The sequence below is a fragment of the Bidens hawaiensis genome, unplaced genomic scaffold, assembly GCF_021521415.1.
Source record: "Bidens hawaiensis isolate Kalapana, Puna unplaced genomic scaffold, B.hawaiensis_p1.1 tig00049373_1, whole genome shotgun sequence".
Taxonomy (NCBI): domain Eukaryota; kingdom Viridiplantae; phylum Streptophyta; class Magnoliopsida; order Asterales; family Asteraceae; genus Bidens; species Bidens hawaiensis.
In genome coordinates, this window is record NW_027498841.1 from 53,874 (window position 1) to 62,132 (window position 8,259).

An 8,259-nucleotide genomic window follows, 5' to 3' on the forward strand; every position below is an offset into this window, starting at 1 on the left:
ATCGCCTTAAGACAGCGCGCGACAGACAGAAGAGCTACGCAGATGTGCGAAGGAAACCATTGGAGTTTCAAGTAGGGGATAGAGTACTTTTGAAAGTCTCTCCATGGAAAGGAGTCCCCCGTTTCGGCAAGCGAGGAAAGTTGAATCCGCGCTACATTGGACCATTTGAGATCCTGGAAAGGATCGGTCCGGTTGCTTATAAACTCCGTTTACCCACCGAACTCAGTGGAGTTCATGATACGTTTCATGTGTCCAACCTCAAAAAGTGCTTATCTGACGAAACGTTGATTTTGCCGTTGGAAGAGATTCAGATCGACAAACAGCTGCACTTCGTAGAAGAACCTATAGCAGTAACCGATTGGAAAGAACAAAAGTTACGCAGAAGCAGAATCAAATTAGTAAAGGTTCAATGGAACTCGAGGCGTGGGCCTGAATTCACTTGGGAAAGAGAAGACCAGATGCGCATGAAATACCCACACCTCTTTCAGAGCATGGCTTCTGCCAGCAACGTCTCCTAAATTTCGGGACGAAATTCGTTTAACAGGGGGAGAATGTGACACCCGGTAAATTCCCAATCCCTTAAACCAAGTAATCAACCTAAATATTAGGTAATTATGTTATATGCGCCTTGCGCGAGCGCGCCATATTAGAAACAGCGCGTGCATTTGTTATGTGCGTCCTGCGCGAGCGCACCATGTTAAGAACCAGCGTGGGCATATGTTATATGCGCCATGCGCGAATGTTTTGGCTTTATGTTTTCATGTACCTTAACGTTATGTTGTCTAATGGGTTGACCATCCCGCATGATGCTAAGGCGGGTGCATCCTAAATCGTTTATGCGCGTGCGGAAGGGAACTAACCTCCCCGCATGGCGGGAACATTGAGAACTAGTTTGTCTGAAGCTCCAAGATGGAATTGACTTCAACATAACTGATCACTATGTTGAAATACCAAGACCACCTGGAGAATCTACAAATGAAACTCAATGTCCCTAACTGCGAGAAGGTTACGTGCCTACCCGCAGCAAAGAAATGTCCTTCACGCAGAAAGCTATGCGCACAAAGTGATACGCACAGAACACTTAGTCTATTCTCCAGACGTAAGGAGATTACTCCCGCCCAAAAGGAAACAGTAGCGTGTTTCAGAGATTTTCCACTTTTTACTATATACTGACAAAAGTACCTGAAAAAGCACACTGTAACACGAAAAGTCAACTGTCAGCCACCCTATTCTCACCAACCCCAGACCTGCATGTCCTGGCCAAATCAAAATCAAAATCTTTTATCCACTACTCCACTTTTAAATAAATAATAATAATTTCCATACTTTATCATCATTACCCCTAGATATGAAAAGATTACAATCCCCTAAAGCAAGGGATTGTGTTCCCTTGAGTTTGCCTATAAATATGTAACCTAAATTATCACCCAAAACACACTTCAAAGAACTGCAAACTTGCACTAAACCTCTCCCAAGCATCCGTTGTTTTCATTTCCGATCCTGTTACTAGACCTTCGATTCCGAGGCCAATACCAAGAAAACCCGAATCTCGATTAATCCCTTAACAAGAACCACAGGTGAGTCTCACAGCCCCTATTTTCACTGTTTTCACTATTTTTAAACTGTTTTCGGGGCGAGGGACACGTACTTAAATAATGTTTTATCATGGTATACTTACAAGCTATGCAAGCGATTATGTGTTTATGTTTCATGATGAGTAATGCGAACGGTTATCTACGGTTTTTCGATGTTAGTGCACCAGATTCGAGTAAGTGATCACTTTACCATTGGAACTCTAAGGGTAGGGAGTGCTGGTTTGATCCGCCCACTCGTAGGGGTCGCACCTCTTACACAGACGAGTGCCTAGTATGGTCATGGGGCAGTACTATGGGTTTGAGCCCGCTCGTAGAGGTCGCTCCTCTTACGCAGACGAGCGCCTTGTTTTCCGGCACAACGTCTGCGCGTAACCCGCGGGACGGTATTATTCGCTCGTAGTGGCAGCGCCACTTACACAGACGAGCACGGTTTTTCAGATGTGTCCGCGCGTAACCCGCGGGACGGTATTACTTGTTTCGCTCGTAGTGGCAGCACCACTTACACAGACGAGCACAGTTCCCAGCAATGTTCGCGCGTAAACCGCGGAACGATTTTTATCAGATTATGTTTTCAGAACTGTTTTACTAAGCATGTGTTTCAATGAGGCTATTATGTTTATGACGCGATACGATTTATCAAGTTACTAAAACTTGTGAACTCACTCAGTTTATACTGATTCAAATGTTTTACGTGTCTTTCAGGAAATAACTAGGTAGCGCATGGAGTCACACTTAGAGCACCTCACGCTGAACATCTGAAACTAGCTTTTTGGAAGATTTTAGTTCTATCCCTTCGATGCGCGTGGTTGTTCCCGCCGCGCAAAGGGATATGGCGTGGAAATCTTCAGCAGTTTTTATACTTGGATGTTTTTATGTGATTTTTAAACAATGTAATGTATTTGTATTAAACTTTTCATGCGCAATGAAAATCTTACTTTGAATGTTTGCAATGGCCCGTGCTTAATTATCAATCCCCACTCGCGCGCGCCCGGCTGTTTCCGCCGCTCAGGGCCGGGTGTGACAGGACTCGGGTCGGGCCCTAACTTGGTTCTTCCAAAATTGATCATAAAAGGCCTTTTAAGTCTTGAAAAGCCCGATTCTTTTTCTCTTTAAAACCCACAACCTACGAAAGATATATAACTTTTTTAGATCATGTCAAAACAAGTTAAAATAATTATTTATTAGACAATTAAGCAATTAAAAAGATGATAAATGGTGAGGAAAACAAGTGTGTTTTACAACGTATCAAATTCATTTTTAGTTTCTCTTTCCATCGTTCTATGCTCCTATGGTTTCCAAGTCTTTTATAATCGTCGATTGAACATTCAAATAAATATCCAAGTAATCAATATTCCGATTGATTTTAATATATTTGATTCGTATTCCCTGAATCAAGTGTGTTTTACAACACATCAAATTCCTTTTCAATTTCTCGTTCCATCGTTCTATACTCCTATGGTTTCCAAGTCTTCTATAATCGCCGATTGAACATTCAAATCAATATCCAAGCAATCAATATTCCGATTGACTTCAATATATTTGATTCGTATTCCCTTAATCTTCGATATGATATGAGAATATACTTCATGTTGTACCGATTGATTTTTAAAATTATAACCGATATCGTATACTCTTTCAATAGTGTGTTATGCTATCTAGGGGTGATCATAATTAGGTCCTGACCGAAAAACACGAGAACCTGGACCGAAAAAGACCGAAACCCGGACCCGTAATATCACCTTAGATTCTTCATTGGGTAGTATATGTTTCCAATTTCGGTTTCTGCTCGGGTATCGGTCTTAAGAACAAAAAAACCGAGTTTACCATGAACGTAGTAAAGAACGAGAATAGTAATGGTAAGAAGGTGAAGTACATGAAGAAGATATGGCCGTTGCATGTGAAAATGATTTAACGGACGTGAAAGTAAATTGTGAATGCTTTTAATGGACGTCAAAATAGAAATTAAGTGTAATTTAATTTGTCACTTTCAATTTTATTATCTGTATCTATATTACATATTAAACATATTTAATGGACAATATAATAATTATACACCATCGGAGGAGACGCCGCTATATTCAATGCAGTTCATCGCCGGCGACCTTCCAAGTTATCTCAGACGTATCTCCAGCGACGTTACAATCAGGTTAACAATCAATTGCATTCAATGTCACTTATTGGAGCCCCTACACTCAGGTTACATATTTTATTACTCTTCGTTATATCACAGAAAATGGATGTAAAAATAAAACAGAGGATTGACTGCATAATGGTATTGCTATGTGGCCCCAATGGTGAGATTCTAGATAAGTTAAGGAATTTAAAGTCTCGCCTTATTGAGCATATTAGCTACGAGATAATGGATCAAGATCCTAACGTTCGTTGGGATGATATTGGTATTAGTGATGCTTACAAATATTTCATGTTTTATAAATTTAATTCTAATATGTTGTCATATCTTCTTCTTTTTTAGGGAACCTGTGAAAAAATGATAAGTAACACAATTACTACTTACTAGAGAGGCTAAAGTAACATTTTTCTACATATATGCGAGTTCACTGACAAGTAAATGGTTATGCATAGTAGATTCTTTTGTGTAGATGATTTTTAGCAATACAAATAAATGGGTATGAGTTTTGATTACTATGATTTGATATCGTTTTGGATTTGTAATTTGTTTTGATATGATTTTTTATTATTGGTGTCATTAGTATTATTATTATAATATGTTTGGTTGAGTGTTTTTATATGTTTGGTTGAGTGTGTTCTGTTGACTATGTTGCTTACATGATCCCTGCATCTATTTATGCTACACACTTATTGGTTCTATAAGCTCTCTCTGTCTTAACTTCTGAGCTGTAAATGGTAATACAGATAGAAGTTAACAAAATACTAAAGGCAGTTAGTATTTTGCAAGTGTTTGTCGATATCACATGTTTCTAATGTTATATATAGATATGTTAAATATTGTTAAGTAGGAGTGTATATGCGATCCAGTTCAAGGAATTATAATATTATGCATTTGAAGCAGACTGGTGTCATGTTATGTTCTTATTTGGTGTAGATGTTTGATAGTGAAAGCTTTTCTTTTCTGTAACTGATAGAATTGGAATCGTTGCCCATTCTCATTAATTCAGTCCTTTAAATAGGGAATTACAAATAGAAGAGATCACCCTAAATTAAGATAAGATCATCTTAATTTATACAAATATTATTAGTTACGATTGTTATCTATTACACCCCCGTAGTCGAAGCGGGAGGTTCTCAGATGCTGAGACTGGACCTGAAATCTTCGAACAAAATCTTCGGTACGCCTTTCGTGAAAATGTCAGCAATCTGGTAACTTGTAGGTACGTGAAGAATTCGAACCTTCCCCCATTGCACTTGTTCACGCACAAAGTGTATATCAAGTTCAATATGTTTCGTTCTTTGATGTTGAACCGGGTTTCCCGACAAGTAAATTGCACTTATGTTATCGCAGTATACCAGTATGGCTGACGATAATGGCCTACGGAGCTCAAGAAGTAAATTCCGGAGCCAACATATTTCAGCTACGACATTTGCGACACCCCTGTATTCAGCCTCAGCACTCGATCGAGAGACCATTGATTGGCGTTTTGACGACCATGAGAGAAGGTTGTCACCAAAATACACACAATATCCGGAGGTCGATCTGCGTGTGTCCGGACAGCCTGCCCAGTCAGCATCCGTGTATGCCCGTAACTGTTGAGTACCCGTAGTACCAAGCGTGAGACCGAGATTTTGAGTACCCTTTAAATATCGAAGGATGCGAATTAAGGCATTTGATGTGTTGAATAACACACTTATATTTCCTTACAATTTTATAATGTTTTAATGATTTAATATCAAATTTATGTAAGTTTAGGGGGTTAAGTGCAAAGTTTTACAAAGTTGAAATGTTTTGTGTAGGTTATGGAAAGATGTGGAAAAAAGGCAAGAAAAAGAGAACTTGGAGGGTTTAAGTTTCAAAGTTTAATCAAGGCCCGACCCAAGCCCACTTCTTAAAAGCCTTTTATATTATTATATTTAATAAATATCAAGAGAAATCTGCCATTAATCTCAGCCTAATCCCGAAAATCAAAACCCTAACCCCATAACCAACAGTTCCGATCGGAACTGTTTCTGACGCCGGAAAAAGAAGAAAAAAAGAAGAAAGCTAGCGGCGGCTGTGGGAAAGGACGGCTGGAAAAGAAGAAGGAACCTTTGGGCAGCAGCTAGGGGCTTCAAACAAGCAAAAATCTCAGCCATAAACCTTGAGTATATATCTATAAACTTTATTTACTTTTCAAGAACCCTAACTTTCATTGATTTGGTCTTTTGTTTTACATTGTTTTGCAATTGATTGATAGATTGACTTATAATTGATTGTGTTTGGATCTTGAATGAGTTTTATCATGTTTATATTGATGTTTATGATGTTTACTTTGATTGTTTATGGCTGTCCAAAATCTATGTTAGGCTAAACTTGTTTGTTCTACCTAGGATAGATGATTGTTGAATGGTTTTAACTTGTTTAATGGATTGTTAATGTTCAAGACTTAAACTATTGATGTAAAGTTTAACTAAACCATGAATTAGATTGTGTATGATGGCTGTGTTTTGTTTGTTATTACTTATAATCCTCTTGCGTTAGTTAATTGAATCGGTTTTGATTAATTGATTGCTTGTTAAACTCTTTACTTGGTGTTTTGGGTTTATTTGCGGGGTGATCAACCGTAGGGATAAGTGGGTAATATATCATCTAAAATCAGTTAAAATACACCTTCTTTGAGACCGAGAGGTGATAAGAAGTAATATTGTCTCGTTGCTTTTACTTGTTAGAATTAAGACCGCGCGAGAGCGGGTTTTGTCTTGTCAAGTTTGAGTGTTTATGTGCAATTAGTTGGTTTAATTTGGGTTAATTTAAATTGATCCTCTATCCTTGGTTGCGTAGTATTCGTCTCCATTAGGATAGTGTGTCGGTGAGACCGAGAGGTGAGTCGTCATTTGAACACGTTAATAATTGTTTTTCCGGTTTGTTCTTTAAAATCAACTAAAATAAGTTAAAGTTTGTTAGAGAGACTGAGAGGTAATTTGACTTTCTTAAACAAGTTTTGGTTGTGTCATCTTTTATAACCGGTGTCTTGAATATTTTCAATCCATTGTGTTGTTATTTCTGTCAACATGATTCATTCCTAGGTAGACGTTTTTACATATTGAATTTAAATCAAAGTTTTCTAAAAGTGTTTTGTCAAACGTTTTCGTTTAGTTAAATTAATTTAAGTAGTTAAATAAAATCTTAAAAATTAAATAAATATTATTTTGGTAAGTCTTGGTTAGAGTTTTCTTAATCATAAACGTTTTCACGTGTCTTTGAGTTCGACATCCGGACTTCCTTGATGCTATACTATTTATGATCGGTACACTTGCCGGTTTTGTGTGGTTTCTATAGGATTTTCGTTTTTATAAATTTAAAGCTTAATTGTGAATCGTTCTTTATTTATATTATACATTTTCACACATCAGCATTCCAGTGTATGACGTGCAGAGCATGCATATGCATACATACCTGTTGAACCGCTTATGATATGTCAGGATGAGTGAATGTCAGATATTGTAGCGCACCAGCTAGACTACGAAACAGCGTCAGATCATTGAATGGGGGACCGTCTTCGGCACGCATCTTTGATTTTGTTTCGACTGGAGTTGGGACTGACTTGCATGAAGACATTCCAGCTTTCATTAATATATATGTAACATAATTACTTTGTGACAAGAACATCCGGTTGCCCGTTCTTTCTACCGAAATTCCCAAGAAAAAACTGAGGGGACCGAGGTCCTTCATGGCAAATTCTGATGCAAGTTTAGCCATAAGATTCTTACGGAGCTCGTTGGAGGAAGTCGTCAGAATGATGTCATCAACATATATTAATAAATACGCCATGTTATTTCCGTGATTAAAAACAAACAAAGAGTTGTCACAGCGGCTTTGACGAAATCCATAAATCGTTGGTACCATGCATGAGGAGCTTGCTTTAGGCCATATAATGATTTCTTTAGACGACAAATATGATCAGGGTAATCCCGATGTCGAAACCCCATCGGTTGATACATGTATACTGTTTCATTTAAATTGTCGTGTAGAAATACGTTAGTGACATCTAACTGGTGAATCGGCCTGTGTTAAAGCTAAGGATAACACAGTGCGTATAGTTGCGGGTTTAACCACGGGAATGAATGTCTCCCCACAATCAATACCCATTTATTGATTTCGTCCATCACATACCAACCTTGCTTTGTATCGTTCCAACGACCCGTCTGATCTGAATTTGTGGCGGAAAAGCCACATGCTCCGTATAACATTCATATCCGGTTGGCGAGGAACTAATTCCCACGTCCTATTTTTAATAAGGGCATCGAATTCAATTTTCATCGCTTGGCGCCATTCTGGTGTGGACAAGGCATCCGTTGGGTTACGGGGAATAGGTGCTACAGATGTGGTGTTCAGGTTAAAGGTTTGTTTTGGTTTGGTTATTCCATCCATTGAGCGGGTACAGATGGTGCGGGTGGCTGTGTTTTGAGGTTGGGGTGGGTTTGGTGGGTTAGTCGTGGGTAAGGGAGGGGTAACCGAGGGCTGTTATGTTTCTGGTGAAGTGGCCGAAGG